The sequence below is a fragment of the Peromyscus maniculatus genome, chromosome 4, assembly GCF_049852395.1.
Source record: "Peromyscus maniculatus bairdii isolate BWxNUB_F1_BW_parent chromosome 4, HU_Pman_BW_mat_3.1, whole genome shotgun sequence".
In the NCBI taxonomy this organism is placed as follows: Eukaryota; Metazoa; Chordata; class Mammalia; order Rodentia; family Cricetidae; genus Peromyscus; species Peromyscus maniculatus.
In genome coordinates this window covers 28,167,721-28,190,419 of record NC_134855.1, presented here as the reverse complement: position 1 = coordinate 28,190,419, position 22,699 = coordinate 28,167,721, and the positions used below count along the sequence as shown (strand labels likewise).

General features: G+C 46.5%; 1 protein-coding gene across 3 annotated transcripts in view; it reads right to left on the bottom strand.

Moving 5' to 3' along the window:
• The window catches only part of Lypd6b (LY6/PLAUR domain containing 6B), a 167,851-nt gene extending 154,478 nt beyond the window's left edge, over nucleotides 1-13,373 (bottom strand). For all 3 annotated transcript variants that reach the window (XM_076569435.1, XM_076569434.1, XM_076569436.1), the window contains exon 1: nucleotides 13,263-13,373. The gene's annotated coding sequence lies outside the window, so the exon portion shown is untranslated. The remainder of the gene's footprint in view (nucleotides 1-13,262) is intronic.
• Nucleotides 13,374-22,699: the final 9,326 nt, after the last annotated feature.

The window sequence follows — 22,699 nt, the reverse complement described above, 5'->3', positions numbered from 1 at the left end:
TAAAATTCAGGAGAGGCATTAAAAACTGTGTAAAATTTTTTAAAATTAAATATTTAATTGTGTCCACTAATACTACTTTCATTCTCATCTGGAAAAATGTCTTAACAGTAAGTACACAGGCATGACTTTATATATCTCCCAGGTAATCCTCTGAATTGACAAGTTTAAAAGAGACGGAGCGTCCTCTTTACAATGAAAGCTGAACATGCAATTAAACTGAACAGGAAGCCGGTAGCTCAGCTTGGCAGTTAGAGAGCAACTGCCCCCCCACCCCCACCCCGTCAATTCCATGTCATAAGCATCTACTGGAAAGACAATGCCTTGCACTCTCCACAGGCTAGCAATCCTAGACAAGTCATATTAAAGATGATCATAGGGGCTGGTGTTAGATTACCCACACCAGACACAACAAATGGAGCCAGGAGCGGGCTGTGCATGGATTGCTGGCTGCCGAGAACCAGGGGATGAGTGGGCGCACCCACACGCCCACCTGGTGAGCATTTCAGGAGCGCGAAGAGCAACTGTTGGGTGAGGTAAGAGGGTCAGTCCTTCTGCTGAAAGACAGAGGACTGGCTGAAAGAACTTTCAAGACTCTAAACATCTTTAGCTTGTGCTGCAGAGAGCAAATGTTCCAGCCAATGCCAAGAGTGATCCTCATATCTGTTTCTTTCCCATGGGTTACTTCAACGGAAATTAAAGAATATTTATCTAATATCTATGTGTCTCCCCCACAAAGTCTCCATAAGCACCTTGAGGTGCTGCATCTAATTCATCTTGGTGACCCCAGAACAGTACCAACCACACACAGTGGAACCCCAAATATGAAAGAGCAGGATGGATAATGAGTATCTCATTTAATGTGTAAATAGCAGATGCCTGTATGTTGGATAATATCAATCAAACTCCTTGGCATCTGGACATCATGTCAATACACAGATACATCAATGGTAATACTTCTTTTCTTTTGGCCACAACATTAAATCTCCTGATGGACAGGACAGAGGAGTTTTTATTCCTAGTCTAGACCAGCAACTTCTGCTCAGTCATCTGGACTTTTATAAGAACAGTCATAGGAAGCCAGCATATGTAAGGCTGGCTTCACACTCAGGATCTCAGACACGCAGGACAGAATGTTCGCTCTCAACACTTCTATTTAATATGGCACTGTGATTTCTAGCAACGTCAATTATCCTGTGTATCTCCCCCACAATGTCTCTATGAGCACCTCAAAGTGCCTTATCTAATTCATCTTGGTGATGAGATGAAATGAGAGAGGAAAAAAAAGGAAGGAAGAAGAGAGGGAGGGAGGTAGGGAGGGAGGGAGGAAGGAAGGAAGGAAGGAAGGAAGGAAGGAAGGAAGGAAGGAAGGAAGGAAGGAAGGCAGATCTATGAGAAAGATGATAAAATATTCCCATTTGTAGATGGCATGATGTTGTATCTAGAAAATCTTAATGAATTCATTAAAACATTACTAGAGCTAATGAATGAGGCCAACAAGGTTTCAGAATGCAAGATCAAAACACAAAAATCAACTGTATTTCTATGTGTTAACAAAGAACAACCTCAAATAAAATTGACATCTTCACACACACTGCACCAATAAATAAATAAACAGCTAAGTAGATAAATAAATAAGATGCCGAGGAATTTAACAATAGAGCTTCAAAGCCTGTAAAACAGAAATCATAGAAGACAGATGAAAAACCTTAAAGAAGGGTGAGTCTGATAACAGAGTTTAACCCTGGAGCCCATTGGAAGGAGAGAAGTAATTCAACAAGGTGACCTCTGACCTCCATGTGTGCCTTGGCATTCCCATTTGCACACACACACACACACACACACACACACACACACACACACACGATAAGTAAACGTTTCTAAGTTGTAAAGGGATGTAAAGACGCACACAGTAACTGGATATGTCAGTCAGCTTTTTTCGCTGTGCCACATTCCTAGGATTAGACGTTAAGGGAGGCGGGACTCCGGGGCTCAGGGTTGCAGGGGCGCTGTCCAGGGCTAGCTCTGTGGCTTCGGGGTCTGAGGTGAATGAGAGCCTCACAGTCAAGACCACGGGGTAAAGCAAAGCTGCTCCACTTTGGTAGCCAAGAAGAGGAGAGGTGAAGAGTGTGGGGGAGAGCAAGGGAATGTGTGTGCACTTGTGTGTGTGTGTGTGTGTGTGTGTGTGTGTACATACACACAACTCTACCGTGAAAATGCCAGTAACCCAAATTTTTAAATGGCACATAGTTAACCTGACATTTACCTAATGAAGATTCAGCTTTTGTACATGAAAATACCCTCAGTGTCATCAGCTGTAAACGTCCGTGAAAGCCACTGGCAGTGAAGAGGATGACCCTGCACCCCCGGCACACAGCGGGTGGGAAGAGAAGTGGGCCAGCCATTTGGGGACAACAGTGACAGTTCCTCAAAGAGCTAACCATAGATGTACCCACCACATGATCCAGAGCTGTTAACCTCCCTATATGCAGGTGTAAGAGAATGGACAACATAAGTCCGCATAAAAATTTGTTCATGGATGTTCAGAGAACCATTACTCATAATAGTTGAAAGGTGGAAGGGATCCAACTGTCCACAAACTGATAAACAAAATGTATCACTTCCATGTAAAGGAATATTACTCAGACATCAAAAGGAAGAATAAATGGACTTACTATATCTTAAAATCATTACAAATGGTTGTCTTTTTTTTTTTTTTTTAATTGTTGCTGCCTTCTAAGCCATGGCTGTCTGAATCTGCAACTCCGCTGATACCAGCAGCAGTTAGGCTGCAAGGGTCACAGCTGGAGGGAAATCTGGTCCCTCCGCTCCAACTCTTGCAAATCTAGGAGGGGAACTTAACTGAACCTCTGTCCCTCTAAAGAACTCAGGATCCAAAGGTTATGGTGGAATTCTGCTCTTCAGAGAGGCTGAATAGCAAGGAGCTCACCTCCTCTCCTTGCTCTCTTCCTCCAAAAAGCCCTCCTGCTTCTCCTCGCCCTCATTATAAACCCTTTCTCACCTGGCTCCTCCCTACCACTTCCTGTCAGCTGGTGGCTGACTCAGCCTCCTGACCACAGGTGAATTTTAGTTCATCAAACACATCTTTGCATCATTAAACAATATTTGCATCATTGAAATAATATTCTTATACATATACACATGCACAGATGTGTGTTCACAAATAAACAAGAAAACGCATCTTTTTTTTCTTTTTTCTTTTTTTCTTTTTTTTTGCGGGGGGGGCGGTTCGAGACAGGGTTTCTCTGTGTAGCTTTGGCACCTTTCCTGGAACTCACTCTGTAGCCCAGGCTGGCCTCAAACTCACAGAGCTCTGCCTGCCTCTGCCTCCCGAGTGCTGGGATTAAAGGTGTGCGCCACCACTGCCCGGCAATAAAACACATCTTAAAAACAAAGAAGCAAATGAAAATTGAAGGTGGCCCACTCACTCTAATTGAGGTTTCCTGTGGTCCTGGCAGCCATAGGAGCAGGACCTACAATCTCCCTCACCCAGGCTGCACCTCAGCACCCCAGGCTAGGGAGGTGGAGGAGGAGAGGGCACCCCCAGCCAGGCAAGAACACCACTCTACTTGCTCCGAGTTCAGCAGCTTCTGCCATGAAGCGCTCTCCAGTTATCGCACACTTTGATGGATTACGAGAGTGATGACGTGGAGGCGTCTGTTCTTTTTTGTCCAGATTTACAGCAGCCTTCGAGGAAAGAAGATGTACCTATCTCCTCCAACTACAGAAGCCCTACCTCTTAATACAGACCTAAAAAAATCAACATCCTGTTACAGAGGAGGCTTGAGAACGAGGCTTCTCAAACTAGGCAGCAAGATAGAGCAGTTCATGCCTTCTGAAAGACAATGTGGAGATATGTATCCAAAGCCTTAAAAAACCTTCTCTTTGCTCAGTTATGACACTTTCAGCAACTTATTCCAAGAGAATAATGGTGGGTGCATTCAGAGGTTGGACTATAAGAATGCACCTGGCAGAGCTGTTTATAACAGCAAAAAGCCGAATTGAAGCTTTGAGAGCAACTTGATCCATCCTCACGATGACACGGACCATCAGCCAAGGACAATGCAGGAGGAAAGATTCCATGGCACCAGAAATGTTCATTAAGTGTTGAGCTTAAAAGTGAGTTTTAATACAGTATGAAAGGTTGCATTTCATTTTTATGATATATATGTAGACATATACACATATATGCTTAGAATGATAATTATAATGACTATGATAAAGACGAAAGTCAGGACTCTGTGAAGGAAAACATGCAGTTGGGATTAGAAACTGTTATGTCATGTTTTAATAATGAACACATATCATTACGGTAATAAAAAATAAAAAAATTGTTTTTTTAAAAAGGCAAAATCATAATAAGACAAGAATATTTATACTTATCACTTGAAATAAAATTATCACTATAATTATTTTTACTTTTAGTTCCAAGTTTTCTAGCCATCAAGGCAAAAATGAACACAAAGAATTCCATAGCTTCCCATTGTTTTATCAGCTAGTCATCTGGCACTAGATTCTAGGAAGAACTGACGCTGTCTGCTCTTATGTTACACTAACAGCCACCCTCTGTAGGCACAGCAACGGGTCTCTCATAACCTTCACCTTGTTCTAATTCTTCCGGGGGCTGACGAAGACCTGACTCCCAACTGTGCTAAGGAGCTAACAACATGCACTGCCTCCTCTGTAGAGTGCACCCATCCCTGTTCTCCAGCACACAGGCCCAGCATGATGCCATGTTTTCAACATCCATCTAGGAGCATCCGGCTTTTACACAGTCCTGTGGCGTTGGTGCTTTTCACTGTGAATAAGAACGCTTGGTCGACCTCACCAGTGAGACAGGTCACTAAGAGTCATAATGTGCTCTGAGAACAAGTTTTCTTAGCAATGCATCTGCTGAAGGGCCCCCTGACTAGAGAGAGCAAACAAAATTAGGCCAGAGCCTAGGGGTGTTTGCTGGACAAAATGTCACAAGAGCTTCAAGGGCTAGAGCACCCAGCCCTGAAGTGGCCCCCAGTACCTTGAGTATCACCCTTACAAGCAACCAACAAACTACACTTGTCTGAGTCAGGGTACCTAAAGGATCACACACGGTGGGATGGAGGAGTGAGGGGTCAAGTCCATTGCCTTCTGTGGGCTGTGATTACAGGAGCAGTCTAAATTAGATTTCCCCTTTCAACTTAACCTCTGTCTTCACTCAAACCCCATGGCTCCAAGTCCTAGGATGACAAAGCTTGGATACTTCTAAAATAGCTCTCTTCTCTGTCATATCCCTTCTACTTCAAGTACCCTCTTCTCCATGTGTCCCACATGTATCTTCAAGCCCCCAATTGGGCTGTCTCCTGTCCAAGAACATGCACTTTCTTATGTATGTGACTTCCAAGAGAACTCACCCACTGATGACCCGTTGACACTCATCATGCATTATCACACAGGCCGGGCTATGACATGTCACGGACCCTCTCACTCACACTTCCCACAGTGCCTGGTACATTAAACTGGCCAGGATAGGGAGGAATCTCAAAACACTGCTGGAAGAAGCACATGTACCAAACCCAAGAGTGCTTTGAGGCAGCAGGGGGACTGATCTGAACATTTCAATAGCTTGAGGAGAGCTGGGCTGGACAGGTATTTTTCATTCTGCAAGAAGGAACATATTGGTGCAGTGTAAAATGAATTCAAGAGTTCGGGACACATAAGGAGAGTAAGTACTGTTTCACAGAATGCTTGCCATGGGCACGTGTGTTCGTGTGTGTGTGTGTGTGTGTGTACCTACATAGGCACTGATTTCTTTCAAATAGTTTGCGTGGCAGAGAATGGTATGGCCCCTAAAAAACTTCACCCAAGCCACTGATTGTCCTGAAGGGTATTAATGCAAGCATTGAAAAGCCAGAAGAGAACTCTTAAGTCCCCCGCCCCCATTCTGTAAAAGCATCATCCTAGATCACAGGCAATCCTACCACCGAGGCACTATGAGATGAGGAAAACAATCCCATGGGGTGGATCTATACAGTCTGAAGTTTCATTTGGCCATTTATATCAAAATACCACCCCCATGAAAGGGGAAGCAATATGTAATATTTAAAGCACAATTTCTCAGCCTAGATAAATGCCAGAATCACTCAAAGAATATTAAAAACATACTTATGACTATATCACAAAGGATATCTTCTAGGACTCTGGGGCCCGACACTTAATGCTTCCCAAATGAGACCCACTGGTTTCATGTTTTAGATGTGTAAGACGTACAGAGGTTTTATAGAATGCTGAGAGAAGAGAACCAATGCCAAGATTTTCCATGAAGACCACTAAAGAAATCAGGCTTAAAACACAAAGCTGGGGTTTTTGATTTTTGCTCAAAATGTGTAGAGCTGCAAGGGGCATCAGTCTCATGCTTATGCCAAACAAAAGGTCACACAAACTTCAAGTTCATAGCCTAAACAAATCCAGTGAACAACTGTCAGAAAGCAGACTAGCCTAATCCAAGAAGAAGTGTTACCCATGGGGCAGTAAGCCGTGAGCATTTGTTCACCTGCAGATGCACCTGCAAGCCTCAAGAAACAGACACAAAGGAACTCAAGGGAAGAGCTGGGAGCACATGGAGACAGACCTCTCCCAGGCCCCACACAAAAAGGAGACCTGAGGGGAACAGTCACTGAGGAAGCCCAACCCCAAATACAAGGCCTTGGTAGAGGAAGCAGAGTCTGGGGCATGGAAGTGCCTCTGATCTATAACTGCAGGCTAGACTGCCCGGGTCCTCACACAGAACAAAACACAGCAATGGAGAGGCATGCCCAGGTCCAGGCAGAAGAATCACCTCTTTCTCCAATGTCCTACCAATGTCTAGTTCTCGACAACAAAAGAATCGCAGGGCGTCTGAACAGCAAGGAAAAGCTGCGCTGAGAGGCATAAAGCAATCCACAGAAGTGAAAGAGATGTCATGTAGACATTGAAGCTATCAGGGAGAGAATGGAAAACAACATATTTATGAAAGACTCTAGTGGACTGAGTAGACACCATGATCATTTATCCATTTGGGGGAAATGGGTTATTTTAACAGCAATGGGGTGGGGTGGGGACCACAAAAAAAGAATCTATTGTGAAAAAATGCTCTCAACAGGGATTCTCTTAGAGTTCAAGCAGCCACGTTAAGAAATAATAATAATGATAATAGTAATAATAATAGCGAACTTTAAAACAAGTGAATAGAAATTACCCAAACTAAAACACGAAAAGCAAGCAGTGAACAAAGGAAACAGACCACAGTGGCCAAGACAGAAAGGTATACCAAAAACTGTAGCCTGACTATAACTGAAATTTCAGAAGGGGGTGGGGGAGAATAAAGAAAAAAAGAAAAGCTGCTGTGACTTTACCAAAATGAATGAAAGCTACAAACCACAAATCCAAGAAGTTTAAGAAAGCCGAGCTAGATAACTAGCAAGCATGTGCCTGCATACGGCAGTCTTGAGCATCCCCCACACCAGAGCCAAAAGCCTGAAAGCCAAAAGAGAAAGAAAATCTTAGATGCAAGGAGAGAAAATTCAATGCTAACTACAAAGGAACAGAGGAGGAAAACTTCTTGTCAAGAGGCCTGCAAACAAAAAAAGCAGTGAAGGGACATTTTTAAACGACTGCAATGACAAACAGGCTGTGACTGGGAAGAATGTATCTATTTTTAATTGCTAATGCAGATAAGTGAATGTCTAAAACAAGAGTCAGCATAGCCTGCAAGTCCAACGCCGGCCTGTTTTAGTTTGAAAGATTAAAGCTGAACTGGTTGTTTCCTCTCTGTGACAGAAACAAAGCTAAGGAGCTTGCTCTCACCACACCCAAACACAGTAGACTTCTTAGCCAGAGCAGCGAAGCCAGAAAGACATCTGGACTGGAAAAGAAAACTACTGCTATTCACAGAGCATGTGATTCTCTTTGTAAAAAAATCTGAATGGATCCACCAACAAATCTGCTACAATATACAAGAAGCAATTTCTGCAAGTTCACTGAACACAAATTCAATATACCAAAATCAACATTTCTACACGGTGACTGAAAACCCCAAAATTAAATACTTAAGGTATAAACATAGCAAAACCTTATGTACAAAACTATTTTTTTCTAAAATCTACCCCAAAAAAATCCAATGATAGAAACCAAAGACAAATTACTGGAGATAGATAGATGATAGATAGATAGATAGATAGATAGATAGATAGATAGATAGATAGATAGATAGATAGAGACAGAGATATGTAGATACCATATTTATAGATTGCAAGACTCAAACATTTTAACATGTCAATCAATTTACAGATTACCTGTAACCCCAGGGAACTTTTGTAGACATCGACAAGCTGATCCTACTATTCACATAGAAAGACAAAGGAACTAACAAAGCCATGCCATTAGTGGAAAAGAACAACACTGGTCAACGAGATTACCCACTTTCCAAAGGCCCCAAAGTAATCCAGTCCAGAGAGGGTAATATTTACACATAGTACGATGTTAGATCAGCAGCATACAAGGGCTCTAGAATCAATGAATTGTTATATTTATGACATGTTTTATTTAATGTATTTAATACTCAAAATTAGATAAAATAAAGTATATTTTAATCATTACATCTATCATCTCTATCATCTATTTATCTATCTATCCATCCATCCATCCATCTATCCATCATCCATCTATCTCTCTACCTATCTGAAGGTCTAAGAACAACCTGCTGAAGTCAGTTCTCTCCTTCCACCATGAGGGTCCCAGGAGTCAAGTTCAAGCTGTCCAGCTTGGCAGCAAGTGTCCTTACACACAGAGCCATCTTGCTGACCCCTGGCTGATTTTCCTTCAAATACCCAAGGAAATTCAGTTGGGAAATGTTGGTCCTTTTAACAACTTGTGCTAAAATAATTGAGCTTATACATGCCCAAAAAGTCTTTGACCCATTTTCACACCTTACTAAAACTTAACTCAAGTTTAATCATAGACCTAAATGTAAAACATGAATGTATGAAATCTATAAAGGAAAATAAGAGCATTGTTAAGACTTTGAACTCACGAGATAAATTCCATATAGGTTCTTAGGAAAGGGACTAGTTTTCCTCTGAGATAAGAATGGTTCTTTAAAATACAGAAAAGATTATAATTGTCTAAGGCTTCAAATTTTATTTTCTCACTATTCAAATAATGAGCCTGAGCATGAATGAGCACATCTGTAATGTAGCCACACTTCCTCTTTCTCTACCACCCAAACTAAACAATTCTGGTGCAAAATGATGAAAGGAATGGCCCTGTTTGCCCTTTGCTCATATTTCTTCACTCATTTCTCATCACCTGGTACTGTTTTGCAAGTCCCTATAGGAACAAAGTAAGATACAACAAAGAAAGAAATTGAGTTGAAAAGGGGAAAAAGCCAGGGGTTGTGGAGATGACTCAGTCAGGAAAGTGCTCGCCACTCAAGCATGAGAGTCTGGGTGCAACTCCCAGAACCCACACAAAAAAGCCAGGTGCGGCGGTTGCACTTGTAATCCCAGTGTTGGGGAGCTGGGGACAGGCAGGTCCCTAGGGCTCACCACGCAGCCAAACCAGCAAGCCTCGGCCAGCAAGACCCTGTCTCAAACAAACAAGATGGGACTGTGTCTCACAAACAGTGTGGTTCCTGAGGCTGTCCTCGTGTGCATGTGTGCACGTGAGCACACACATACACACACACACACACACACACACACACACACACACACACACACACAACCACCTGCATAAAAGCACAGGTGCACATTAAAAGAAAAATAAAATACTCTAAGTAATTTGATATTTCACTGACCTCTAGGTGAACATTTGCCCTTTCTTGCCCCAAACCATACCTACTCAGGCCACAATTCTCTGCCAGAAATAAGACTTCCGGGATTGTGACCAGGCGTCCCAGTAACACTCTTAACCTGACCAACTCCCTTCTCAATACCTCACTGCTCAGCATCCAAAATGTTAGCTAAAGCAGAGGTATGTCTCCTCTGGGGGACTGTAAGATCCATGAGAACAACGCCATTCTCGTCTTTAAGGATTTTGGATTCCCCACACTTTAAACTGTGTGCGGCGCACAGTAGGTGCTTTGTGGGGTGAATACTGCCTGAGACTTCGATCGTGGTCACTTCCCTCCACATCTGCACAGGGATCCTAACAAACATAGCTGAATGAGCTGGCCCTCCCCACCCCCTTTCTCCAGGATTAGTGAGCATTCATTCTTCCCGCAGCTTCTAGATTAACTAGGTACTGAGGAGAGGAGATTGTGGGAAGAAGCTGCATTGTCCAGGTTCTGCAGCCGAACAACAAATGTCCATTGATACCCACCATGTCCGGTGGAAACAAGAAGCATCAGTCACTTAGCACTTCGGTGAAAACGGACAACACTGTACATGACTTCAAAGCATCACTGAACACTGTCACTAAAGGTCACGCACTGAATTCAGGACAAGGAAGCCTGCTTTCTAATCCGGAATCTACCGCTAGCTGTTCACCAAGCCCCGGCCTGTTAGTTTGAAGGCAGGTAACAATGCTGAAACTGAGCCATGGCTTTGAGCAAGGGAGTGCTCTCAGGAGGACTGAGGAGGCCCTGGGCTAGGGTGGATCGCTAGGGGAAGACCATAGTCATCTGTGAGATTTTAGCTATACATGGCCCCTCCTGGAACTCCTCCAAAAGAGTGAGCCATTATCTCTCACTAAATGACAGTGATACATAGAAAACTGTCACTCATACGAAGGGGCATGGGGAGAGCTTACAGAGCCTTTTCTGTGTTTCCTGTGTGAGTTGTCTGACAAATGGGCCTATGGACTCTGAGTGACACCATAGGGGTCCAACACAGGGCGCCCCTGTCTTTCCTGCTAATGCTATGCTCAGCTCCTTTCCTGTCCCCCGGCCAAATCCTCCACTTTTCTTCGTGGCCTGAACTCTAGATTTTCAGGAGCTATGACTGGGTGCCCACCCTTGCCTTGGCCCTCGCATGCAGACTTCTGATCGTATTAGACAAAGAGCCTGGGGGGAGATGAGCCCTACCCCAGCTCAGAAGAATTTCTGGCAAAACCAAGCACAGCTCCAGCTCTGCTGCTAAGGATTGCTCTAGGGGTAGGCTGCCCATTCCAGCCAATGTCACATGGCCAATGACAAGAATTGTAAGGGAAATTTAATTTTCTTATCTAAAAGAAGACTGAGGAATAAGCCCTGTCCTTCCCTGTGCTGTGGATACTATTATGTCAAGAAAGGCACTAGGATCTCTGGTCCCCATGGAGGTCAGGGAAAACTTAGAGAAATTTCTAGAAGGCACCTAGAGCTGTAAACTGTCCCTTCCCAACCCTCAGACATCCTGAGGGGAACAATAATGTGACCTAACTAAAGCAGCATATATTAAAGTGCGCCCTACCCTGTGACCGGGACAGTACCTCCACACCTTCTGCTCCGAAGCCTGTTCATTTCCAATTTAGAGCTAAACGACACTTTCCTTGGGAGGACTTCACAACGTCCCCAGTGAGACAATGTGTTATCGGCACATACACCTTTCCTCAAAGCATCCGACCTCACTCTTCATAGAGGCTCTGATATGTGCTGGGAATTGACTAAACGAGGAATGATTGAATGAATAAAGCAGGGACTGAAAGCTGGAAATCCCAGCCCTGGCCCTGACGGGCTGGCACCTAGGCTGTCCACATGTACAAGCAAGGCCTCCTTGAAGTGTCCTCAAGGAAACATCGACACAGTGCAACACACAGTCCTATTTTTGGCTGCCCAGAAATGAACCTACTTCTTGAGAACAGGCCTCCAAATAGCCTACACTTGAGATGGGGCAGTCTATCCCAGTAGCTGAGCTAATCCTCCGTGGCATTGGTGGCATCTGGCTGATACAGGTCTACTCCGGTTATGGAAATCCATACCCTATCTGCTGAGATGGCTTGGACTTTACTGTGGTCCGGTGCACCAGGAAGGTCTGCTGAAGGATAGAATGTCGACCTCTCCCTCCCTCTCTCCTCCTTCCCTCCCCTCCTTCTCCCTTACTCCTTCAAAGATAGGCCTGAAGATGAGGTGCCAGCTCTATTGACCATTGCATACCAAAGAACACGTCAGCCTCGCGGGGAAAGAACTGAGATGCCCCCTGAAGAGAGCACTTGTCCTGGGAGCTCACAGGAGTGCCAATATCTCTCTATCCTCCAACTTTTCATTTGAAGGATCCAGTCAATTCCTGCATTGCACAAGGCAATTTTCAAATCACCAAACCCAAATCCTAAGAAACGAATTCTGACAGTTCCCAATGGCAGGAGCGGGATGAGTATGCCCTTCTACAAGGGGGACACGTGCACTGACCCTCTCGATCTTGGCAGTTAGAACAGCCCCACCCCATCATCCCCCGCCGCCGCCACTGCCACCATCAGTCAGGATGGTGCCCACCCCTCCCAGGCACACAGGCACTATCACTTCCCCTCTGGATGTCTTCTGTTCAGAAAGATGCTGGGATCTCTAGAGACATGAAGTGTCGAATGTGTTAATACCTGAAGGATAAACATGGAGGAAAACACCTCAAGCATGCTAGGCACCTCATGGGCGTCAAATAATTTAAGGCCATCTGATGATTATAATGCCTATTTTATCTTTGAAGGAACAAGCTCAGAGAAGTTAAAGAGCTTGCTCAAGGTCACAGAGCTAGTAAGTGAACTGAAATTTAAACACTACTCCGGACTGCTCTTCCCACTTCATCCCTCTGATCACCAGGCACCGGGAGGTGGGCAGCACCCCTTCACCCCACAACACCCCAGGGCACACAGACCCGTGCGGACTTAGTACGTCTGCCCCCCTGGAATAAGGGCAGCCCCGCCAACCCGGCTTTACCGAAGCCTAGGGAACTAACCAATGTGTTGGTTAGTGATTTCACAGCCAAAGTAAAGCACCAGGCAGGGGAAGCGGCGGCTCCCGCGGGCGGGGATGAAGCGCCGCAGAGGGAAGGGCGGGAGCTGGCTCGCACTTGGCGGTGCGGTCCGGCCCCAGCCCCAGCCGTAGCCTCCGGCCGCCGCGGAGTCACCGGGAGACCGGCGCAGCTCAGCCCGGCACGTCCAGATGTGGGCAGCTGCGCTCCCCTGCGCTCCCCCGCGGCTCGGAGAGTCCCGTGTTGGGTTCCGCGGGTCTTAGCGCAGCGCCCGCCGCAGCCGCTCGCCCCTCCCAGCCCCGGCTCTGCAGCCCCGCACGCGGCCACCCCGCAGAGCGCGGCCCGGCTCACCTACGCGGTCGCGGCCCGCGGACTCCCGGCGCCTCGCTCGGCTCCCAGCCTGGGCTCGCGGCACCCGCCCGGGGCTGGCGTTGGCCGGGACCGCGCGGGGCGGGGCGCGGCTCCTCCCAACCCCGAGCCACCTGGGGCGACCGGGAGGGGCGGGCAGACAGGTGAGAGCCTCCCGCGGGGAGCGGGGGGGCGGTCCCGGGTGCTCGCTTGGGGACGCCGCCTGGATCCTGCGCCGGGTGGCACGAAGCCCAGCGAACGCGCGAGTAGGTCGCTTAATGCACCCGAGGAGAAGAGCTGTTCCCACCTAGCCTGGCCGGTTGGGAAAAACGCATAGACCCGCGCGGAGCAGCCAGACTAGAGGGATACTGCCGTCCTCACAGAGTGGGGTGCGAGTCCCTCAGGGGTGAAAACGGTGAAGCCAGGAACGCAACTTACTTCAGAAACAGAACTCGGGTCTTTTAGATCCTTCGATCCTACCCTTCTCATGCCTCACCCACCCCTCAAACGATGTCTCGTCCTCTTTTGAAAGAATGTATTGTGCTACAACTGAGAAAAATCCCGACTACGATGTCCTCCCCAGCTCTGGATAGTAAATCCAACCTTGCTTCTCTTCTGCTGAATCTCCAAAGCCTTGTACAAACCCAGAGCCCCCCAGGGCTCTACTGAAAGCAGAATGCCGGAGATATGGTCCCCATCCCAGGCTGGCCCCAGCCTTACTCTGTGTTGTCATTTGAAAGCAAGCTTCCTGGCTTGCAGGCCACTGGCTGTATCCCTTTCCTTCCCAGCCCTTCCAACCAGACAGTTTGTAGGAGGCCTGCACTCTCTGGATAACTGTGTAAGTGTTGAGGCAACTCTCTAACTTAGGAAGAGGTCGCAGGCAGAGGGACTCGCAGAACAGAATAACCTGTCTGACTTCACCAGGGGGAACCGCCCCAAGAGGTGGTCTGAGGTCCAGGCCTGGATCTCCAAGGACAGCAGAGTGGCCTGGAACCCTCCGGTGCTTGGCGGGGCCTGCTGCCAGGAAAAGCTGGCTGGAGGCTGATCTGTAGAAACTAGGCATGCATGTGGCCTCTAGAGGCCCATGGGACTCTGAGGATCAAGGGGCACCTAAGCCAACGGCGATTACCCAGGTCCCTGACAGATTCCAAAAGAGTGGAACACTTTTGAAAGTTTTCCATTTAACAGACAGATGATCTTAACACACACCGAAGGTCTGTGCAGTGCAGCTAGTCCCACATTGGCTTCATTTATGGAGTCACAGAGGCATCTACTCCAAGCCTCAGAGATGGAAACCCGGCTCAGCTTTAAAGATGCACAGGGCCCATCCTTCTTGTAACTATTTCAGGGTCATTCCATGACTGCATTCTAAACTTCCAAGGCAAAAACAGAAGGTGCTCTGCCAAGGTGATGTCAGGGCCAAGTGGACTGCTCCATCCCTTCCCCTGACCACAGGCTCAACACTGCCAAGGCCTGGGCCCCTCCAGCATCAGTGGATCCTACACAAGGGAGTATTTAAGATTTGGTGCTACCTGGGCAGCCTGGTTACACTAGACAGGCCATCCTGGAAAAAAAAAAAAAGTTACAGAGGATGCCCCACCTAGGTGTGCCCAGCCACAGCTGCTTTTCCCCCATGGCAGATACGGAGGCTGGTGTCCCAGGGCGGAGCCACGGCAGGGCCTGCCCTATGGGTCAGCCACTTGCGCCAGCAGCTGGGGCTGAACAAAGGAGCCGCTCCAGGCCCCACCCAGGAGAAGCAGGCCCAGCCCTCTTTATGTTTTGGTTTCTGTCAGTGGAGCGTGTGATTTAAGATCCTCTGGGGTGTGTGTGTGTGTGTGATCATGGCTGGGACAGCCTTGGGAGTGATGATGCCACCCGGAAAGGCTGAAAACCTTCCAGAAAACACAATTCTACCCCAGAACCTTCCTTTCCCATTCCCCCTCCCCTTCCCCCTCCCCTTCCTCTCCCTACCTGCAGCATGTTTCTTTTTTGTTTGGTTAGGATTATATATATATGTGTGTGTGTGTGTGTGTGTGTGTGTGTGTGTGTGTGTGTGTGTGTGTGTGTGTATACATACATACATACATATACATATATATAATAATTTTAATTATTACCGAGGCTTTTATACATGTCTACAATGAAACACTATCATATTCACCCATTCCCCCAAGTTCTCCCCCAATGTAGGCCCTTCCCGATTTCATGTTTTCTTTTCTTCCCCCCCGCCCTTCCTTTTTTCTTTCTGATGACCCACTAAATCCAGTTAGTGTTGCCCATATGTGTATGGGGGTGGGGTTATTCACTGAAGCATGGGAAATCTACCAGTGGCCACACATTCAAAAACAAAAGAATAATTGTCCTCCCCTGGCTGCCAAAAGCTCCTCAGGAGGGAGTGGGGCAGGGAGAGCACCTCCCCTCCCTCTGCTGGCTGTATTAACCTTGTGTAGGGTGTGTGCAGGGAACCACAGCTTGTAAGAGTTCATGAGTGCAGGAGCTACATCAAGGCCAGAAGTCTGCATTTCACAACGCGCTTCTCCATCATCTGGCTCTCACATTCTCTCCAATATTCCCTGAGCCAGGGAGGAGGGTACTGAAGAAGATGTCCCATTTAGGGATGAGTACTCAGTCACTTATTCTCAGCACTAGGACAAGTTCAGTGTGTTTCTTTAAAAAATTTTTTTTTTAATTTTTATTTATTTATATATTTTATGTATGAGTGCTGTGTCTGCATGTACACCTGCACACCAGAAGAGGGCATCAGATCCCATTATAGATGGTTGTGAGCGGTCATGTGGTTGCTGAGAACTGAACCCAGGACCTCTGGAAGAACAGCCAGTGCTCTTAACCCCTGAGCCTTCTCTCCAGCCCACATGGTTCTTGATGGGCTATTTCTTACACATGAACAAGATGAAGCCCCAAAACTTGACAAGATTTCTGCTGGAACTTTGCTGAAAGGTAGTTTGTGAAACCTGGAGGTCTGGTGCTGCTGTGAGGGTGGGTGAAATAAAGCCTGGGAAACATTGGAGCGGTCCATTTGCATCAGGCTTAGGAAATGGAGCCCTGGCTGCCTTGCCTTGGCTCTGGCTGCCGGTGCAGAGAGCCCGCCTGTGTCTACTAGATATTAAAGATCTGGAGAGGGCGACCAAACCACTGAAGGGTGTCTGAAGATTTTAGGATGAACCAGGTAATTCTTGCAAATGGATCAATTTAATACCCTTCTTCCCGATGTCTAGGGAAATTATATTTGAGCTCCATCTTTTTCTCAATCTCTAGTTCTCTGATGGAATAATAAAAGGAAAATTGAGGCAGGGAGATGGCTCAGTGTGTAAAGTGTTTGCTACTTGGCTTGAGGGCTTGAATTCAGATGCCCAGCACCCAAGGAGAAGTCAGGCATGGTCGCTTGGGTCTGTAACCCCAGAACTTGGAGAGGAGGTTAGGGGGCCAGAAACAGGGAGATTCTTACCTGATCGTTGAACTCTAGGTTCAGTGGAGAGCCTATCACAAAATATAAGGTGGGTAGTAACTGAAGAAGATACCCAACATGGCCTCAGCACATGTGCATGAATGTCCCCTCCACATGACGAACCTGCACACACACATACACTACACACAAATAATCATAATAAAGTATGAATAAAAAGAGAAAATATCTGGGGCTGGAGAGATGGCTCAGAGGTTAAGAGCACTGGCTGCTCTTCCAGAGGTTCTGAGTTCAATTCCCAGCAGCCACATGGTGACTCACAACCATCTGTAATGAGATCTGGCGCCCTCTTCTGGAGGGCAAAGATATATGCAGACAGAACATTATACATAATAAATAAATCTTGAGCCGGTCGGTGGTGGTGGTGCACGCCTTTAATCCCAGCACTCAGGAGGCAGAGCCAGGCAGATCTCTGTGAGTTTGAGGCCAGCCTGGGCTACCAAGTGAGCTCCAGGAAAGGCACAAAGCTACGCAGAGAAACCATGTCTCAAAAAACCAAAATAAATAAATAATAAATAAATAAACAAATAAATAAATAAATAAATCTTGAGAGAGAGAAAATATCTAAAGAGGGATAGAATCTTTTAAAACTGAGCCCCAGGGTGTGCTTTTGTCTTTGTTTTTGTATTGTTTGAGACAAAGTCCCTCTAGAATAACCCTAGCTACCCTGGAACTTTCTATGTAGACCAGCTAGCCTCGAACTCACAGAGATCTGCCTGTCTCTGCCTCCCGAGTGATGGGATGAAAAGGTGTGCACCAACCACACTCTGCTCTTTCTTGGTACATTTTTTATTGAGACAATGTGTGTAGCATTCTGGGCACTGAGAAGCCACTCATTTAATTATAGATAGCATGGGAGTACTATAGAGAAATAGCCAGAAAGATTCAGGCCAGAAAGAACCAAGAATCTAGGATTTAGCTTCCATGGCTCTGGATCCAAGCATTTGAGTTTGAATGAGAAGTTGGGAGATGTAAAATACAATGATAACTAGACTTTAATGAGTGGCTACTTTGTACTAGGCACTAATCTAAAGGCTCAGAGTCCTAAACCAGAACCCCAGACCCTGCAAATGGATTTGGTATTGTGGTGTTCTCTTCCTCCCCACTTAATTCCTTCTAATTACATTTAGCATCTGTAGATGAATTCTAAACAGCCTTATTAAATAAGAAACACAGAGCCAAATACAGAGGTAGTAGCCAAAGAGATCAGATCAATAGCCATGACTAGCTTTAGCTTACCATCAGCAGTAGCTTCCCCAGAGAGAGCTTCTTCCTGTCTGACTTGTGTTTTTATTGCCTTTATATTCTGTTCTGCCTTCTCATTGGCTCTAAGCCCAGACACATGACTTTCTCGTCACTGCCTGTCTATACAGACCTCCAGGTCTCTTTGGTTGGTACTGGGATTAAAGGCTGGTGTCACCACACTTGACTGTGTCCTTGACCACACAGAGACCCTGCCTGCCATGTGATCAGATTAAGGGCGTGCACTACCACTGCTTGACTTCTGCTTTTGGCTCATTATGTGACCTCTGATGTCCAGGCAAACTTTATTTATTAACATACAAATAAAACCACATTTCAGTACAAATAAAATATCACTGCAAGCATCACTCTTGGAAGAGCTGAAACTAGTCAGTCACATGTTCATGTGACAAGTCTATGAAATGTGACACATGCCACACCCTCAGGACCAGTGAACACTGACCTAGGACTTCAGGGGTGGGGAGGAGTCGCGTTAATGCCATGCAGTTGTATGGTCCCTGCTGGAGAACCATGTTCTTTCCTTGCTGGGTCTAAGCGTGAATGGGGCTGCAGACACAGCAGGAGTGGTTATTAGAGCAACCTTTCCAGGGCTCCTGGGAATGTCAGCTGGAGAGTGATGGGGGGGGGGGGATCCAGAATCATCTCTTACTGATTGTGAAACCTGCCACGTGTACCAAGGACAGCCAAGGATTGAGTTTCCTAAGATTTTTGATGTTAGTCAGAGTACTGATGTGGCAAAAAAAACAAGTTGAAGTAACCTTCCCAAAGTGCTTTGGGCATACATCTCACGTCCTAGGCCAGCCTGCAGAATTTTCAAGGTGGCACACTGTAGCTCTGTATCCTTGAGGAGACTTTAAAAAGATGAGGTGGGCCCTCCTGAAGTGAGCAGAAACCAGCACTGCCACATCTTTCCGTCTGTCTTACTCTTCACAGTCCCACTGGGGACCAGAGGGAATTTGCTTGGCTGGTTAAAGTCCAGTGGCTGGGAACATCTTTTCTTTCCTTGAATTCAGAGCAGCATGGCAGCCTGGGCTGCCAACCGGGATCTGCTCACAGTTCTGGCAACAAGAACATTCAAATGCCTTTCGGTGTTCCGCTTGTCATTTTTGAAGTCTTGGCAGTCAACCCCCAAGGCTCGCAGGCACAGTGTCCCTCTGAGCTACATCACCAGCTCCTGGTGCTGTGTTCCTCAGCCCACAAATCTGTTCTTGAGCACTCTGATTTATGTTAGCTTCAAAGGCAACCCAGATGCATCATCCCCATATTGGGTAAGTAGAGGAAGGACAGTTTTCCATACTAGTATGGAGAAGCTTCTTTGTGTAAAAAAAAAAAAAAAAAAAAGTTCTATAAATTCCCACTAATATTCCAGCCAGACGCTTCCTCGGGAGCCTTTACAGCTGGCTCCTTCAGTTACACAGGCCTTTCCCACCATATTTTCTTTTCAGCATTGGAAGACCCTACATCACTTTACAGAGTGCTGCTGCCTAGATTGCAATTTGCTCTGAGAAGAATGAAGACTTGGTTTTTGTCTTGTTCCCCAATTCTGCTGAGTGCAAGGTGGATGCTGGTCCCTCTTTGCTTTCTGTTGCTGTGTTAAACACCATGATCAGAAGCAACTTGGGGAAGAATGGGTTTATTTCAGTTTACAGTTCATCACTGAGGGAAGTCAAGGCAGGAGCCTGGAGGCAGGAACTAAAGAAAAGACTATGGAGGAATGCCGCACACTGACTTGCTCTCAAGGCTTGCTCGATTTGCTTTCTCATACAAGCCAGGACCACCTGCCCAGGGATGGCATCATTCTACACCACCAGTGGGCTAGCCCTCCCACTTTAATCCTTGAACAAGAATATGCCCTATAGACATACGTACCTGTAGGCCAATCTGATGGAGGCAATTCCTCAACTGAGCTTCCCTCTGCCCAGATATGTTGACATTTGTGACAAGCTGACAAAAAACCAACCAGTGCTGTATTCAAATGTTTGTGGAAAGAATCTCACAGTATGATGTAACGCTATCAGTTACTGAGTCAGTGTTGGAGCCCACTAGGTTTCCTCGTGGCCGTACCCAGCAGGGCTGCATGGGAGGTTGATTGGACCATGGGCCTGGGTACCAGGTGTTTGTAAGGGTCTAACTAGCTAGGGGGAGGTCTTTTGCTCCACCCTTGGAATTGTTATAAATAGACCTTTAGAATAAAGTTCTGGGCTGGTGGATAAGGATCCAGGCCCCCTCAAGTCTATCTTGCGTTTTCTCTCTGTTTTCTCTCCTCTTTCTAACTAAGTCTCTTATCCCGCATTCCTCAAAAGTCCCTCGGGTAAACAAATGTGGAGGCTAGTCCCCCACAAGCCATGTGTTTGGAGCATTTAATTCACCAAGGGAGAGAGGCAGCTACTGGGATGCTATTCTAAATTGCCTAGAATCATTCTTCGCCCCCAAGATCCCTGACCCATAGTACATACTCAACTAATGATGGTGGCAAGGCATTTCCACAGCAGATGTCCATCTTGATGTGACCAGTCGTGTCAGAACGGCTTCCAGTGCTGTGGTGCTTTCTGTACTACAAGTGCAGCTTTGATCTCAATGTGACAAAGGTTGATGCAGCGGAACGAACCCTGAGGAGAAGCCCTTGTTCTGACCTGAACTCCTTCACTCACCACATGCATGAAGTGAGTGGGGCCATTTGACCTGAGTAGAACTAGATGGCTCTGCATGGTCCCTTCCCATCCTGCTGTTCTATCATCTGCCAGGTGGTCCTCAGGTTGCCTCTACACATTTGCTGAGGTGTTCTCTAAGAGTTCTTCAATTTATCTGCTCCACATAGTTAAATGAAAGCCACTTTGAAAGGCACTGTTTATTTCATTTACAATTCTTGGGGGAGTTTGGGAGTGGCACTCAGTAATAGCTACCAACCTGAACCTTTGAGATGGGCAAGTCAAAGGCTGTGGAATAATCCCTTTGTACATTGTGAAGATTTGTCACTGAGATTGGTTTAATAAGCAAGCTGACTGGCCAACAGCTTAACAGAGTAAGATTAGGCAGGAGAGCCAAACTGATAATGCTGAGAGGGTGGAGTCAGGAGTCACCAGCCAGACACACAGGGATCAGAAGATGAACATGCCATGCTAATAAAGGTATCATCATGTGGCAAAGCACAAATAGAAATATGGGTTAACTTAAAATGTAAGAGTTAGCTAGTAATAAGCCTGAGCTATTGGCCAAGCATTTATAAGTAATATGCAACCTCTGAGTCAGTTATTTGGGACTGGGCAGTTAGGACAAAGAACCGTCCACTTATAATCAAGGACCATAATAGAGGAAACTTGCCCTCTGGAGTCTAAAGTATGACAAGATCAGGTCCCTCTGCCTCCTGGTACATGAGGTTTCTCATGGGTTTCCAGAGACAAGGCACACAGAACAAAGTCTGTGGCCACAGTTATCTCATAGATCGATGCACAGCAGCCCGTGGGCACAGGGTCTGGTGCAGTATGGTGGACAACTACCTGTGTCTGTGGAGTTGGGAAGGGAGTCCTCAGGTACCTGGTCTTGCTATAGAAAACATTTGAGATGCTGGCAGAGCAGAACATGCATTGTGTGCAACTTGGTTAAATGACTCCTGAGTGTCCCTAGTTTCCCTGTGAGGAACTTACTAAACTCCTTCAGATATCCTGCTGGGATTTCATCTCCTGGCACTAACTGTGATTGCCAGGCTTCCTCCTCCATCCAAGGGAAACTGCATGGACTCCACCCACAATCCAAGGTCAGGTCTCAAATCCTGACAAGATCTCTGGGGTGAAAAGCCTCAAGGCACAGAATGGAAACTAGCCTGAAACCTCACTGCAGTTACTTACAGTGCTCTGCCTATGTAACATCTTAATGGCTGCTTCTCCTCTAGCAAAAAGAGGGTGGAGAGGTGCAATTGTTTGTGTGTTCCCACTCACCCCCACTTTTCCCCCACCCCGCTCCCCAACTCATACGCCAAAACTTAATCCCAGTGTGATGGTATATGGAGCTGGGGCCTGTGGGAAGGTGTCTAAGTCACTATTCTGCTGCTGTGAAGACACGTGACCATGGCAACTCATAATTTAAAAAAGCATTTAATTGGTGCTCGCTTACAGTTCAGAGGTTTTAGCCCATTGCCATCTCATGGTGGCAAGCAGGCAGACATGGTGCTGGAGAAAGAGTTGGGAGTTTTTCATTCTGATCCTTAGGTGGGGGGGGGGGCGACTCTGGGCTTGGCATGGGCTTTTGAAACCTCAAATCCCATCCCCCAACTCCCACCTTCCACCCCCCAGTCCCCCACCATGACACATTTCCTCCAACAAGGCCACACCTTCTAATCCTTTCAAATGGTGCCACTCCCTGATGATCAAGCATTCAAATCTATGAGCCTTGGTGGGACCATTCTCATTCAGACCACCACAGAAGGCAACTAGGTTGCTAGATTGGAGTCCTCATGAATGGGGCTAGTGCTCTTATGAAAAGATCTCCAGAGAACCCGTTTTGTGATGTTAAGACACCAGAGAAGTCAAAAGTAAGCAACTTGGAGGTTTTCACCAGACTCCATCCACCCTGGCATCCTGATCGTGGACACCCAGCCTCCAGAATAGTGTGAAATAGATGCATTATTTATGAGTCACCCAGTCTATGGCACTTTGTCACAGCACCCCCAGCTGACCAGAGAAGACTAAGGAAGCCT